This window comes from Trichosurus vulpecula, chromosome 1, assembly GCF_011100635.1.
Source record: "Trichosurus vulpecula isolate mTriVul1 chromosome 1, mTriVul1.pri, whole genome shotgun sequence".
Lineage (NCBI taxonomy): Eukaryota > Metazoa > Chordata > Mammalia > Diprotodontia > Phalangeridae > Trichosurus > Trichosurus vulpecula.
In genome coordinates, this window is record NC_050573.1 from 51,385,206 (window position 1) to 51,401,529 (window position 16,324).

Consider the following 16,324-nt stretch of genomic DNA (forward strand, 5'->3'; position numbering starts at 1 on the left):
CTAAGAAGCAAATTTGGTGATGTCAGGAAAAACTCTCCCAATAATCAGAGTTATGGAAAAGTACAATGAGTTGCCTTGGGAAGTATAAGGTTCTTCCAATTCAAGCAAAGGCTGGATGAGTTCTTGAGAAGTTATGTCAGAGATAGGATTGGTGAGTTGGCCTAGATGGGTTTTCTTTGTGTGTGTGTGTGTGTGTGTGTGTGTGTGTGTAAAGTTTTTATTAATCTTATTTTATTTATGTTTTTATATTTTATATTTTGTATATTTTATATTTTATTTATTCAATTTATTATTCATGTATTCATTTTAAATGTAAATGCAAAATGAGAAAAGAAAAGAACATTTCCATGTACACAGCAGAACCAAGGGGAGGATTCAATGTAAAACAATTTTCCATTTCAAGAAAACCTATGTAATACTAGAAGGGTTTTCAAGTCTAAACTCTGAAATTCTTGGAAAGCAAAAATGTTTACCTATTATTTCTTTTCTTTTTAAAACAAGTTTACTACTCTGGTGGATATTAGGGCCATACTATGGACCTCTCTCAGAATCGATTTTTTCATAGGAAGGATAATAATGTTCACCCTACCTGCCTGACAACACTGCATAAATCATAAACCAAAGCTCTTATAGGATGCCTGGATTTCTTGAAAGGGATTTGATAAATCTCATAACGTGCAGACAGGATAGAGAAATGTGGGTTAGGAAACCATATTATTAGGTAGATTTCGAACTGCCTGAATGACCAGACCCAAAGAATGGAGATGAATGAATTGATGTCAGCCAGGGGGAAAGTCTCAAGTGGAGAGCTTCAGAGATCTACCCTTATCTCTGAATGGATCAACATTCTTATCAATAACATGGATGAAGGCATACAGACGTATGCATGTAAGTCTCAAATGAATTGATGCAGAACAAAGCAACCAGAAGCAGGAGGACATATTTAAGGAAGGCCAGTGATAAGCTGGAATGTGTCCAGAGGAAGGTAACTCAGTTGATGAGAGGGGGTGGGGGGGCTGGAGACCGAGCCACACAAGGATCAGTTGGAAAAACTTGGGGTGTTTAGCCTAGATAAGAGAAGGCTCATAAGGGCCATGATACTGCCTTTAAATGTCTGATGGACTATTCTAGATCAGAGGAAGTCAGGTCTGCTCCTATGCTTCCTTGGTCAGTCTTGGAAGTTGGGCACACACCCACTCTCCTCTGGCTGCACCTTACCTCTCTGCTTCCCAGCTGTTCAGGTTTGGGAGAGAGGGAGAGAGAGAGAGAGAGAGAGACAGAGAGAGAGAGAGAGAGAGAGAGAGAGAGAGACAGAGAGAGAGAGAGAGTGTCTGTCTGTCTCAATGCCTTGAGCTTCCCCTCCCCCCTTTTCCCCTCTCCGAATCCTCCTCATACTCTAGCGTTCAGCTCAAGGACCACTCTGAGGATCTTCGGCCAGGTCTGTTTATCTCCTCCAGCATACCAAGATCCTGTTTCCTATAGTTTGGCCTCTAAGACAATCCTCCAAAACTCAAGTCAGGAACTTTGGGAAGGCAGAGGCCCCTGGTTATTTGTGCTCTCTCCCTCCTCAAATTATCTTAGATTACTTATCTGTTTGTGTGCTGTATACCCCAATAACAGGTCAGCTCTCAGAACCAGATGTCTTTTCAATTTTCTCTTTTGTTTTCCCAGTCTCTAGCATGGTCTTGTATATATAGCAGGTTGTTGAACTGGACTGAGTGGACTGTGAGCTCCCATTTCCCCTACCAACAGTAGGCACTCAGCAGGTGATTGTTGAGGGATGAGACAAGGAAGGGGAGGTGGAACCCAATTTGGGGGGATGGGGCAGGGAAGAGAGGCCACTGGCCAATCAGGGCCCTTCAGCTGTTATCCTCCCCAGGGAACTGAAGAAGACCTGGGATTCAGGAGACCATCTTTCTCAGCACCCCCCCTTCCCCCCTCCCACCTCCCTGCCTGGGCCTAGCTTAGGGGCTTAGAAACTAGAGCATCCTGATCTGGAGGCTCAGGAGATCAGGCTAGAGCTTGGAAGCAAGCCTGTGGGGCCCACATAAGGAGGGAAGGCGGTAGCTGCTTAGCATTTCTGCCTGTCCACACTCTACAGAGGAAGTCCAGGGCCACCCCTTATCTCCTCCCCCCTCCTTCCCAACCTCACCGTATATCTCAAAATACCTCTGGGCCTTTCTTGTTAGGCACAGCATAACAACAAAAAGAACAGCTCACATTTCCGGAGGTACAGGAGCTAGGGTGAGGATTACCACAGTATTATGGGATTTAGAGTCTGAAAGCACTTTAGGGTTCATCTACTTTAACCCCTCTCCATTTACAAATGGGAGAAATCGAGGCTCAGCCCCAACTTCAAATCTAGTGCTCCTTCTCCTAAACCCTGGCTGCTCCAATGTCTCTCTCCATTTTTACAGGTGAAAAAAAAAAGATTCTGAGGAAGGAAATGACTTTACATAGGTAGCATTTACATAGCACTTTAAGGTTTGCAAAGTACTTGCAAAATATCTCACTTGATCCTCACAAATACAATCCTGAGAGGTAGGTGCTAGTAATATTCTGATTTTATAGTTGAGGAAACTGAGACAGATAGAGGTTAAGTGACTTGCGCAGGGTCACACACCTAGGAAGTAGTGGAGGCTGGATTTGAACTCAAGTCTTCCTGACACCAGATCCAGCACTTTATCCACTCCAACATCTAGCTGCCTCTAACGGTCAACTACCTTGACTTCCCCAAGCACAAAGCTAGCAAATGGTTAGGAAGAAATTAGACGCAAGGCTCTGCTCCACATTTCATTTCCAGTCCAGTTTTTACCACACCATACTATTTCTCAGAAGCAACTGGAAACCACATTGTTCCCAGTACCTAATTAGCTTCAACTCAGATTTTGCATCCTCCAACCTCCTATACCCTTTTCAATTTTCTCCTTGCTAGTGTGGAAAGAGAACCAGATCTGGATTCAGAAGACCTAGGTTTAAATCAAGGAGACCAGATTCTGTTCCTTCCTAGAGGCATACACTCGGATCCCTCTCTGGGCCTCAGCTTCCCTCCTCTTTAAAATAAGGTTGGACTTGATGAACCTTAAAATCCTTCCCAGCTTTAAATCCCAATGCCTGTGACCCAGCCCCCTTCTTGGCCAATCTACTGTCCCCTCTCTTCCTCCCAAGAGTCCTCTCTGATGATCCAAAGCAGACTCTGCAACTGTGCCTGCATGTTGTACTGGACTTGGTGTCAGGAAGATGTGGTTTCAGATTCTGCCCAAGACACTGCTCCTTGCACACAGGGTAACACTCCGTCTCACCTTTGAGAAGGCAATGACTATCCCCCATGGCTGGAATGCATAATTTCCTCTAGAACTACATCTTAGACTCCCCAGCTTTCTTAAAGTCTGACTTAAATATCTCCCTCTACATGAAGCCTTTCCAGATTCTCCTAGTGGGAGGATATTTCCATTTTGTATAAAGCTACACATACACACACACACACACACACACATGTGTATATATACATACACATGTGGAAGCCATTTCCAGTTGTCCTGATCTATATCTGGCCACTGGACCCAGATGGCTCCGGAGGAGAAAGTGAGGCTCCAAGTCACTTGCAAGTCATGGCATCACCTTCCTGATAGTTCTCTTGGAGAACAAAGGACTAACATCAACAACCTACATACACACGAATATATGTGTGTGTAGGTATGTGTCTATGTGCATGCATTGTTTCCTCCAGTAGAACACAAGCTTCTTGAAGGCAGGAATTATTCCATTTTTGTCTCTGTATCCCCAAGGACTCTCCTTTTAATTAGGTGCTTTATACCTGCCATCACCCAATTTCTTCATCTATAAAATGGGAAATAACTGTAGCAATTATCTCCCAGGGTAGGTTTAAACATCAAAGGAGAAAACAGAAAGCAATTTGTAAACCTTAAAAAAAAGCCTCAGTTATAATTATGATTATTTATGGCCTCAGTTTGTACTAGGCTGCTCCTTACTGTCAAGTAATCTAGGCCCTGTTCTAGTCACCCAACTCGAGGCAAGTCGGCAACTTTTCTGCTGCTGCAAGATGCCTCTAACTAGTCTCAAGGAAGGAATCCCAGAATTTTAGAGCTGGAAGGAATTTCAGAGGTCAGGTAGAGAACAGTGTTCACTGCAAGTAACCATCCAGGATGTGTCAGTGTGGGGGAAACCTTCCACTGCCTGAGCCCATTCACTTATAGATGATCTAATGTTTAGTCAAGTTTTCCTGATATCGAACCTAAATATACCTCTAAATGCCTAAATATATCACCATTATTCCTAGTTCTCCTCCCAGGACCAAACAGAACAAGGTGAATCCCTTTCCTATATGAAAGCCTTTTAAATACCTTTGACACCTAGCATGTGTCTCTGAGCCTTCTCTTCTCTGGGCTAAATATGCCCAGTCACTCCAACCCATCATCCTGACATGGACTCAAGGCCCTTTACCATCCTTGGTTGTTCTCCTCTGAAAGTTCGCTAGCCCATCAAAGTTCTTCGTAAATTGTGGCCTCCAAAACCAAACACAATAGTCTAGATGAGTTCTGATCTGAGTAGAAGACCAGAATGTCCCGATTCTTGGAAGTTATATCTATCTTAATGAAGTCTGAGATGATACATTAATCAGAGCTAACAGCTAACACTGTTAACACTGGCACTTACTGTGTGCCAGACACTGTTTTAAGCGCTTTATCAATATGTTTGATCTTCACAGCTCTGGGGAGAAGGTGCTACTATTATCCCCATTTTACAGTTGAAGAAAATGATAGCAGATAGAGGTCAAGTGACTTGACCAGGGTTGCATTGGCTAGTAATTGTCTGGGGTCAGATTTGAACTCAGGTCTTCTGGACTCCAGGCCCAGAGCTTTACTTGCCACATCACAGTTCCCAAATATTGAACTTGTGGCTCACTAAGGCTCCCAGATATTTTTCATGAAAGCTGTTGTCTAACCAGCCATGCCTCTGTTGTGGTCTAGGGATTCTGGGAACCCTGAAGTTCAAGGGCAAAAGGTGCCCTCAAAACAATTCAACTGGAGCCTTCTTTCAGTTGGGGTGAGTGAGATTTTAAGAATCTGCCCATTTGTACTGCTAATGCAAGCAGGCCAGATTCTTAAGGAATCTGCATAATTTAATGGGGGAAAGATGGACACATATACAGAAAGACTGTGGGAAGATCTGGGTATGATCAAGGAGTGGCCTATAGCTTGGGGTGACTGGAGAAGGGGCCAAGATGGATTAATTCCATCTAGTGGTGAAATAGTCTGGGGTGGGGCCAGGTGTAGACAATAAGGGCCACATTGAAAGGGCAGTTAAAAGGATTATACTGGGATGGGCCAAGAGCCTCAGGCAAAAGCCAGACTTAGTTTGTGAGCTTTGGGGTCCTTTTAGGGGCCCAGTATGAATCCCATCCCCATGAATCCCATCCCCCATAACCTCCCTCATGTAGTATTTGTGAAGTTCCTTTTTTGATACCATGAGTAAGATTTTACCCTTCATTAATACAACTCAATGATTACACTTCTCACAATCCTTATGAATACTAAAGCTGTTATCTAATGTGTTAGCTATCCCTCCCTGGTTTTGTGCCATCTGAAGATTTGATGAGCATGCTATCTTTCCTTTTAACCAAGTCATTAATAAAAAAGAGTAAACAGAAAAGATCTTTGGTGCAGAAGTCCTGGTTTAGATCCTTCTCCACTTCTACACCCCCCCCCCCCATTTTAAGTCTTATCTGACAATTAGTTTATAACTTATAATGTTAGAGAGTTGTCTGGGCACCTAAGGAGTTAAGTGACACAGCTAGCATGTGTCAGAGACAAGATTTGAAAGCAGGTCTTCCTGGCTCTAAGTGGATAAGTCATTTTGTCTCTCAAGCAAGACTTCTTCTTGATAAAGGTGCACCAGCTCTTTGTAATCACAGCTTCTTTTATAAGATGCTTACTAACCAGCTCTTTAATGATCCATTCTAGAATTTTCCCAGGAATGGAAGTCCAGCTCAGTGACATATAATTTGCAGACTCTCTTCTTTAAATTGGGTTATTAGCCTTTTTCCAGCCTGGTGGGTGGCACTGCTCCCATTCTCCTTTCAAATACCAGTTGGCTGTGGCTTGGCAACCACATCTAGTTCTTTTAGTGCCCCAAGAACCCAGAAGTTTCCTGCTTTTATCCTTTATCTCTTCCCAGGAAGAGTGATTTATCTTTCACCTCATTCTCCCTGGGGAAGCCACGAGGAATCAAGAGAGCTGACCTAGCATAACTCCCACTAGTGAACCCTGGAGACCTTCCTTGGCTCAAGGGGTGAGAGAGAGAGATGTCATGTCAGGAGGGGCTGGTGGAGAACCTAGCCCTGGACGTGACTATGGAGAATTGTTTCCTTCCCCAAGAGGGTAAACCGTGTAGTGCAAAAAGCCCTGGGTTCCAATTCTAGCTCTGGGTCTGTTAAACCTGATAACCATTATCAGGTTCCTTCTCTGGGTCCTAGTTCCCTCAATCTGTAAACTAGGCATAACCATACTACTGCTCCCTACCTGACAGCACAGGGACAGCTGGCAGGTATCATTATTACTCCCTACCTGTTTTACATAGTCTTCATTCATTCAACACTAATTACTTAATTATTGATTAAGTGCCATCTAGGAATATAAAACTAATTAAAAAACCAACAGTCTTTGCCTTCAAGGAGTTTATATTCCATGGGAGAGGCAGGGCTAGGGGTGGGGAGAATGACATACACCCAGGATGTGACTCATACATAGATGAATAGAATTCAAAGAATTCAGAAAGGAGAGGATGATGAGGGATTTGGAATAGAACTGAAGTCATCTGACATTAGACAATAGTCCAGAAAGAGTGTGATAGGCACCAGCAAGGAATGTTTGAAAGGCTGTCATATGGAAGATGGATCAGCCTTGTTCAGCTTGGCCCCAGCTTAACATCAGAGCTGTCCAAAAGTGAAATGGGCAGTCTTGGGAGGGAGTGGCTCCCTCCCAATAATAATGTCTAAGCCCTCTAGCTACCCAGCTGCCTCAATGCTCTGCAAGCAAAGGGTAGATGATTTGTAGTTCGTAGATGTAATTTGCATTTGCCTAGATAGCAGCTGAGGTCCCTTCCAACTGCAGAGATTCTATGATTCTGCCATGGGAAAAACTCTGAATTTGGAGTCCAAAAGACTTTATTTTCCAGTCCTGGCTCAGTCCCTCTGTGGGGCTTAGCTTCAAGGACCAGTGAAATCAAAGGGTCGGCCTCCAGTATCCTTCCAACTATAATCTAAGATAAGAAAGTAGCCCAAAGAGGTGGCCTAGGAGTAACAAGTCACTCAGAAGTTAAATCAGGGTGAAGAGGCTTTCAGATTCATTCTTGCAGAATGGAAACTCCCAGAAGGCAGGGACTGCATAGCTTCAGCTCGGTCTTTGTCTCACCACAAAGCCTTTCCAAGAGTGGTAAACAGGATGGCCACGAATTTAATCACTAATCTCCACTGGTTCAGGCTCTATTTGGAAAAAAAGGATTGAAGCTGAGTTTCTAGGTCACTTGCCTAGCCAGTTTTTCTGATTCCTACCACCAAACATGTTGGTTTTTTTCTCTTGGTCAGCAACTTCTTCTGATAATAGTAAACTAATTTTCTTTTGAGTTTAGGACTTCAGGGATAGGTGAATCTCACCCTCAGAAAAACCAGATGGATTATGGGCCAAGTTTGAAAGAGTATTCGAGAGAGCTCCAACAGGGGCTGTTCTTGACCAGAGGCTCTCAGACCCTTTTTTCGGGACATCTATTCTTGCAATTTGAAGGGGGTACTACCTTTGACTCTTTTCTAATTAATTGCACTGTTGATGAGTCTTTGCTGTATATTTATCTCCAGGTTTGCTAGCCTTTGCTAGTCATTGGAGTCCACAACATTCTCAGAGATACCGTTTTGGAATCTTGTAACTTCAGCGCAATGGGAAAAATATTGGTTTTATAGTCACAGGGCATGGGTTCAAATTCTGATTCTATAATTGTACTTACTAACTGTGTGATTGTGGGCAGGTTGGTTGGCCTCAGTTTGCTCACTGTAAAATGAAGATGACACCTTCCAGTTGTATGATTCTACAAAGATAGAGCATGATGGGAATGAAGAAGAGATGTGGAGAAAGTGTTTTAGGAAAATTTGAGGAAGGAGGGTCTATTCAAGGTCAAGGAAGAAAGGTAGGTATTCAATTTGTAGTTGTACCTGGTCTCATCTTTGCATTTAGGTATGGTAGTGGATGGCTCATTGGAACTACAGGAGACCCGTGTTCAAATTTTGGCTCTGATGTAAGATGAGTCACAGGCCAGGGCTGCCTAAGATTTCTCCTGCCAGGAACTGAAGCCCAGGCCCGGTTCAGGGAGAGGTCAGCGTAAACAGGGCTTTAGCAACTCTAAGTGCAGGGCCCCCTTTTAATGCTCACAAAGGGTGCAGGAGACTTGGTCCAGTTTGGGCCTCCTTTTCCCAGGCCTCCTCAACCCACATACCCCCAAGGCAGTAACAGCTCAGACCTGCCAGGCATACACTGGCATCACTGTGCCCGATTTCCCCTCCAAATGAACATTCTCCTGCCTCAGAGCCCAACCAAGGTGGGGAGAGATGAGTCCTATGTCCCTCCCTTATTACTTCCACAAGTGGGAAATTCTCCAGGAATTTTGCCAGATTCAGGTTAGGTTTGTGAACTGGGAACAAACCTAGGCCAGTTATTGTTCCTAGGAGTGTGTGTGCTTGAGAAGCAGAGTGGTGGGTAGAGTGTGTGTGTGTGTGTGTGTAACCTGAGTGTACTAGAGCTCTTATCTATGGGATACTTGAAATGCATGCACAAAAGGGTGAGAGAGAAGCATGTGTGTACAATTTACACAGGGGCGAATATGATATGGGAGCTGTGACAGAAGAGTGTGTGTGTGTGCATAGGGAGTGGTGGTTATTTGATGGGAATGAGGGTTATTTGATGGGAATGAGGGTCATCTGGGAGCCACAAAAATAGAACAGCGAAAAGGGGAGGTGTGTGTGCCACTGTGAGGAGAGGCCTTTAAGGGCCCCTGAAAGCCCCTGTGGCTAGGCAGCGGTGCAGTGTAGACGCCAGGCGCTGGGGCTGGAGAGGGAAAGGGCCGACTGTGTGGGTGTGAGTCGGCGGAGCCCCTCAAGGCTCGAGGTTGGTTATCTCGGCGGGCAGAGGTTAGAGGGAGTGAGGAGGGAGTTCCTACCTGCAGCGGCGGCGCAGACAGACAAGCCAGCTGTTAGGGCAGATGCTCCCCGCGGGCAGCTGGGCTTCGGTGGTGGAGGTTTCCGAGTCCCTGTCGCCGAGGCAGACGTGGCTGCCCAGGATGCTCCCTTGCCGAGGCAGCGACTGGATGGGTCATTGGACACGCGCCTCCCCTCCCCTCCTCTTCTCTCCCCTCCCACCCCCGGCAGCCAGGACTCAGTTCCAAGAGAGGGAAGGAGGGGCTAGGGCGGGACCTGGGCTGGGGAGGGGGGGGGAGGTTGGACAAAAGGGGGGGGGCGAGAAGCGTGGTTATTGGAAGGCAGGGGGAAGGGCTGGGGATCCGCGCTGGGACTGGGGGCTCAGAGCAACCGAATCTTGGATCCAGGGAGCGAAGCGGGGCCCCCAGAGGGGATTCTGGAGGTGGCGTGGCCCTGGATAACGGAGGATGAGGCTCAGAGGAGTTGGCGGGGGGCAGTCTGGGAAGGCGGGGGCGCAGGGAGAGGGCGGGGGTGCCGGGATTGGGTAGGATGCTAGGGAATGGGCTGGGGTGGTGGGTCTGGAGGGGCCAATGAGGGGGTAATAAGAACCTAGATGGGGTTCAGGGTGTGATGGAGCCTGGAATAGGGGAGAGCTAACGGGTATAGGGGATGGCCCCTCGGAGAGCCCTGGCGGAGCTCGGGCGGTGGCTGGGAGCGGGGGAGGCACGCGAAGCTGAGGCTGCAGGAGCAGGTGCTGGAGGAGGAAAGGGGGGGAAGGGGTGGACGGGGATGGGGAGCCGGCCCGGGGTCCGTAGGAGGTGGGGTTAGAGCCTCCGAGAACTCGCGGCTGGAGCTTAGCTGCCGACTAGCCTCGGCCCCGCCCCGTCCCGCCCAGTTCCTCCTCGTCCGGCCCGGCCTCGGCGCCGCCTCCACTCACATCGCTGGGCGGGACGCTGGCGGAGAGCCCTGCCCCGAGGCCCCCCGTTCCTTGCCCGCCCTCTTTGGCTTCCAGGGCTCCTCCTGCAGCTTCCGGGAGCCCAAATCCTGCCTCACCCCTCCTCCACCAACCTGGTTTCCCCGAAGCCACCTCAGTCCCCCCACCCTGCGCATCAGATCCCTTCCTCTCCATCATGAAAAGAACATGGGGGCACACTGCCAACCTCCCCTTTGGAGACACGAGCTACCTGTGGGGCCCTCAGACAAATCTCTATGTGCCACATGGCCCTCCCACCTGTGCCGAGCCTTCCCAGACACAGGCTCATGGCCCCTGGCACAACCTTCCCGGCTACAGTTAGATGCGTACACGCGCCCCGCCTCATATAGACAGTCTGGTGCAGGCCCGATCTCGCCTATCTTTTCCTTTCTTATCGTTCTTTGAACTTTGGAGTGAGTGTCTGAAGCCAACAAACCGTTGTCTGCCTCCGTTGTTTACCAACTAGACACACACACAAAGACGCCGTCTTGTGTGTGCATCAATCCCTTTCCCCACCCCCATTTCTGGCAGAGGCAAGATCCTGAAATTTGGTTTCTGCCCGCCCCAACCTCCGGTCTCTGCAGACCTCAGTGTCCAATAACACAGTGCACACGGTAGCAGGTGTAAAATAAAGGTTTTGTTAAATTGAATTGAAAAGAGCCGGCCCCTTCTCTGGGTGGGCCTTCTCTGTTGAGCCAGGCCTGGAGGGAGACTACAGGGCCGAAGGGGACCGGTCCCTGACTTGTAGACCCTCATAGAAAAAAAAAACGAGAGCCAACAGGAGGAGATAAAAGAGTCATTAAAAGATAATTTCCTCTGTACTGTGAGAGGCTGGACCCAGAAGTCTTTCAGTCATGCCACCTAACTTTGAATAGACCCGAGTTTGGCCGGGACCAGAGATGTGCTCAGGGAATTACAGATTACAGGAAAGGGAGGAGTGCCCGATACCTGGGGCTCCCAGGGAGAGATGCCTAGGGTAAACTGAGAGGTGAGGCCTGGACCTAAGGGGACGTGCCTCAGGCTGCAATCCAGGTGACCTGTACACCTCCAGGACAAGGCCGAGGTCTGTTCTGGGAGTTGGGAGAAAGCTGATTACACAGATAATGGGGTCAGACTGGAAAAGCTCTTGAGGTTAGGCTGAATGAGGAATATGGCTCTTTTTTTCAATAGCATCAGTTCTGGAGAGAAGGGTGGGCAACCACTAGGCAATCACTAGTGAAAAGAGCATTTGAATTAAAATAAGATATGGGTTTGAATTTCAACTCTGTAACTTACTGGATTCCCATTCATCTCTGGGCTTTGGTGGAGGTGACAACATAGTAGAACGGAAAACTGGTCAGAAGAATTTAAGGCCTGCCTTTGACCTTGGCCAAGTCACCTTCCTTCTCCTATCTTCAGTTTTCTCTTTAATCAATTCAATCTTTCTCAAAGGGTTGGATGAGTCCTTGCCTAGCATCCCTTCCAGCTCTTAATCCTAACAATCCTTAGAGTTAGTGGGTAGGGGAAGGTCAGGTCATGTGGGACATGAATCTCAACCTCCTTTTTTTCTCAGCCTCCCCTCTTTTTCTTCTCTCCCACCTTACCATATCCGGAAAGTTTCTATGTGTCATCATGGCAAACATAAGTGTCTGACTGTCCCCTCTATGTATGAAGGCCAGAGGCCAGAGATTAGAGAGAGGAGGTGGCTGTTTTGACCAGTCAGTAGCTGTTGTTCCCAGAGACCAGAGAGGGCACTGCTGCTGGCTTAATAATCTGTTTCTCACCTTATGATTGTTTATTTAACTCAGTCAGAGATAGTGGAAGTAGAAGAGAGAGCCCTAAACCAGCAGGCAGGAGGTTCTAACTTACAGTAGCTTGGCCACCAAGGCTGTGTGGTCTGGGGTAAGGTACTTCCTTTCAGAGTTAAAATTTCTACCTGAGGACTGGCAGGACAGGAGAGGGATAATAAGGATTGACAGCTACATTCAAACAATATTTGTAGAGCTTGAAATGTCAGAGCTGGGAGAGCCCTTAGAACCTACAATCTCAGAACTGGGATTGCCTTTAGGACCCAGAATGTCAGAACTGGGAGGGCCCTTAGAACCCAGAATGTCAGAACTCAGAGGACCCTTAGAACAATGGTGTTAAACTCAAATAGAAATGAAGTTCACTAATCTGTGTATAAGTATGCTTGTGGGCCACATATTGGCTTAGTTTTAAAATGTAATATCTATGTTTTTATTATATTTTTATTTGTTTTGTTAAATATTTCCCAATTACATTTTAATCTGGCCTGGGCAGCCTCTGGGAGTGTTGTGGGCTAAACTGAAGACTGCTTGTTTGACAACCTGCCTTAGAGCATAGAATGTCAGAGCTGGGAGAACCCTTAAAGCAGATCTGGGAGGGCTCTTGGAACACAGATTCAATCAATAAACATTGAGCTTGAGCGACTACCACGTGCCAGGCACTATGCTAAGTGCTGGGATGGGAGGGCCCTAGAACGCTGGAGGCTAGAGTTGGGAAGAACCTTGGAACACAGAACGTTAGAGCTAGAAAGACCTTTAGAACATATGATATTTTAAAATTTAGTTTTTCTTTTCAGTTCTAAATTCTCTCCTTCCCTTCAGCCTCTGCCTTGCTGAAGGCTATAAATATACCCATTAAACATATGAAGAGATAACAAAACATTTCTACATTAGCCATAGAACATAGACTGTCAGAGCTGAGAAGAACTTCACAGACAAGTTCATAGATTTCAACTTGGAGACTACCTTAGAGACCCTAGTCCAACTTTCTCAATATACAGATGAGGAAACTGAGGCTCCCAGATGGATTTTACTGCCAGTGGGAGGTCACACAGAAAGTAAGTAGCAGAGCAAGGATATAAAGCCCATTCCTCTGACTCCAGAGATAGTGTGTCCTTTCTACCTCAGCCATGTTGTTTTTCTAGACAATTCATTTGAACTCAATTCAAGAACTAATAGGCCTTCTATGATTCCAGCAGATCATCTGGCCCAACCTTCTTGTTGAACAGTGGAAGAAATTGAGGTGGATTTGCAGTTCGGCGGTAGAGCTGCCCCCAACACTCTATACCTTTTATTGTATCTATTTCTGGACATGTGCCACTTTTCCTTCCCCTGGAATATAAGCTCCCCGAGGGCAGTTGTTTGTTGTTTAATTGTGTCCAACTCTTTATGACCCTGTGAACCATACTGTCCATGGAGTTTTCTTGACGAAGATATTGGAGTGATTTGCCATCTCCTTCTCTGAAGGATTAAGGCAAACAGAGGTTAAGTGACTTGTTGACCATCACACAGCTACTAAGTGTCTGAGATAAGATTTGAGCTGAGGCCTTCCTGACTCCCCAGGCCCAGCACTCTATCCATTGAGCCACCCAGCTCCCTCTAACAACAACAACAACAACAACAGAATGCAAGCTCCCTGAGGAGGGAGGGCATGGAATATGCCATTTCCATCCTTGTATCTCCAGCGCTTTGCACATTTTTCAGGGCTGCTTTGGTGTCCACCTTCACCTAACTCCGACCTGTGGCTCCAAGAAGCTATAGCATGCACAGCAGCCACACCCTGGCAAGACCTTCTTGGCAGAGGGGCTAAAACAGGTTGAAGGTAACTGACAGGCCTCAAACCTGTTGGTGAGGGTGATGTCTGCCCCCAGCGCGTGAAGACTTCCTCTGTTGCAGTGGGCAGATGAGAACAATTTGTTCTAATGGCCATGAAGGCCGCTGAAGCAGGCACTGTGGAGTTTGGTCAGACACCGAAGATGCCAAGGTCATCCGCTGCATCCTGGACCACCTCCAGTTGTCTTGACTTTTGTCCTGCCACTGGACTTTGATTATTGAAAGAAAGAGTGAAGCAACTCTACCTCACTTAGATCCAATTCGTGTTGAATCAAGATAACACTGTGTGATGTGAAATCGCTGATCCTCTTCAAAAAAAGACAACTAAGCTTTGCACATAGTAAGCACTTAATAAATGTTTGTGAAATTGACTCACTCCTCTGTCCCATCCCTCTCTGTGCTTTGTATTATAGTTACCTATGTGATCTTTGTAATCCCCTAGTAGAATGTAAGCTACTTAAGGAATTGAAAGGATGCCTTGAATAGACAGCTAGACCTGGAGACGGGAAGACACAAGTTCAAATCCAGCCTCAAATACTTACTAGCTAAGTGACCCTGGGCAAGTCATTTAATTTCTTTGAGCCTCAGTTTCCTCACCTGTAAAATAAGACTAATAGTTGCACCTACCTCCCAGGGTTGTTGTATCAAATGAGATAATATGTGTAAAGCATTCTGCAAACCTTAAAAGGCTATATAAATACCAGCTGTTAGTATTATTAAGGGCAGGTACTGTATCCTTTTCCATTACTGTACATTCCTAGGACAGCTAGGTGGCACAATGGACAGAGTGCTGGGCCTAGATTCATCTTCCTGAGTTCAAATCCAGCCAAAGACACTTAGTAGCTGTGTGACCATGGGCAAGTCACTTTAACCCTGCTTGCCTCAGTTTCCTCATCTGTCGAATGAGCTGGAGAAGGAAATGGCAAACAACTCCATTGTCTTTGCCAGGAAAACCTCAAATGGAACAATGAAGAGTTGGGCATGACTGAACAACATTCCTTGCACACTATAGATGCCTAATAAATTTTTTCCAAATTGTGCTTCCAGCCCCTAAAGAGGAAATATAGTATTTTCTTCAGGTAGTCGTATCTTCTGTTTCTGAGCTTGTCTATAATCTCCTCTCATCTTCCTGGCCCCTGTCCTCCGTTTCTTGGGCTTGATGTTTTTAGCAGGGCTTTCTGGGAGGGCTGTGCCCATAAAGGGGCTCCATCCTATCAAGAATACAGCTTAGGTAAAACAGAGGTAAGCAGAGGACGGATGCTCAGGAAACAAGGCCCATTGTTTTTGACCTATTTGTTCTGATCCTTCCCTCTTCAGGCCCTTTCCTGGGGCAGCTAGCTAAGTACACAAAATTTCTGAAGCAACCAGTTCTAGATTTTACAGTGCAGCTCTCTGGAAAGGGGAGTTCTCCCTTCTGTCTGGCATCCATTCCCTTCCTTCTTTCCTCCTCTCCTCTCTCTTCCACTCCCTCCCTCCTTCCCTCCTTCCTTCCCTCCTTCCTTCGATCCTTCGTTCGTTCCTTCCTTCCTTCCTGAATCAGTTTTGCCCTGTTTCCCAGCATTCTTCCCTCAGGACCCACCTTCTACCATTTAGTAGGCTCTGGTACTTACTTGCTGGGGGTAAGGGTGGGATGAGGTGGGGTGGAACCTAGCTGTAAAATGCAGATAAAAATTCTGGCTCAACGCCCCTCACAGAATTGACTCCAGGAAAGTGCCTTGCACAAAGTACTCAATAAATATTTGTGGAATTTAATTGAATTGTTTGAGACTCTGGGCAGGGCTCTCTATTATCATTTTCCAGTTGGGGAGACTGATGCCCACTAAAGGAGAATGACTTGTCCAAGGTCACCTGACCAGTTGGCACTGTGGCTTGTACGAGGTAATCTTCTACAAATATTTGTTGAATTGTGGAATTGAACTAGTGGAGGAAGGGAGGCCTGGAAAATGGACTTTGAGTACAGGGTGGACTCTGAGGGTTTTCAGGCTGTTGAGAATGGCTGTAGTGTCTCAGAGGGTCCTGATCCCAGGTCTGAGTCAGCTCCCTTGATGTCTGTCTGAGCCGTAGGCTGGAAGAGAGTCTTCTGGTTCTGGTGAAGAAGCCCAGGGGTTGCTCATGTGCAAAAAGGAAGCTTTATTGTAGTTCAGTTGTGTCTGACTCTGCATGATTCCATTTGGGGTTTTCTTGGCAAAGATACTGGAGTGGTTTGGCATTTCCTTCTCCAGCTCATTTGACAGATGAGGAAAGTGACTTGCCCAGGGTCACGTAGCTAGTAAGAGTCTGAGGTCAGATTTGAATTCAGAAAGACTTATCTTCCTGACTCCAGCCTGGCACTCTATCCACTGCCACCTAGCTGCCCTAAGGGAGCTTAGTGAGAGACAGAAAGGGAAAAACTAGAAGACAGCTGACCTGGTCTCTAACCCTAGATTTCCTACTGGCTCTTTGGGCCTCAACTTTCAAACTATAAAATAAAGGCATTAGGTCTCCAACATCCCTTTGTAGACCTGATGTGCTATGATTCTAAGTAGTAGGGGG

General features: G+C 46.6%; 1 protein-coding gene across 1 annotated transcript in view; it reads right to left on the reverse strand.

Moving 5' to 3' along the window:
* The window catches only part of CERS4 (ceramide synthase 4), a 52,094-nt gene extending 42,003 nt beyond the window's left edge, over positions 1–10,091 (reverse strand). Inside the window, exon 1 of the mRNA XM_036741381.1 lies at positions 9,226–10,091. The gene's annotated coding sequence lies outside the window, so the exon portion shown is untranslated. The remainder of the gene's footprint in view (positions 1–9,225) is intronic.
* Positions 10,092–16,324: the final 6,233 nt, after the last annotated feature.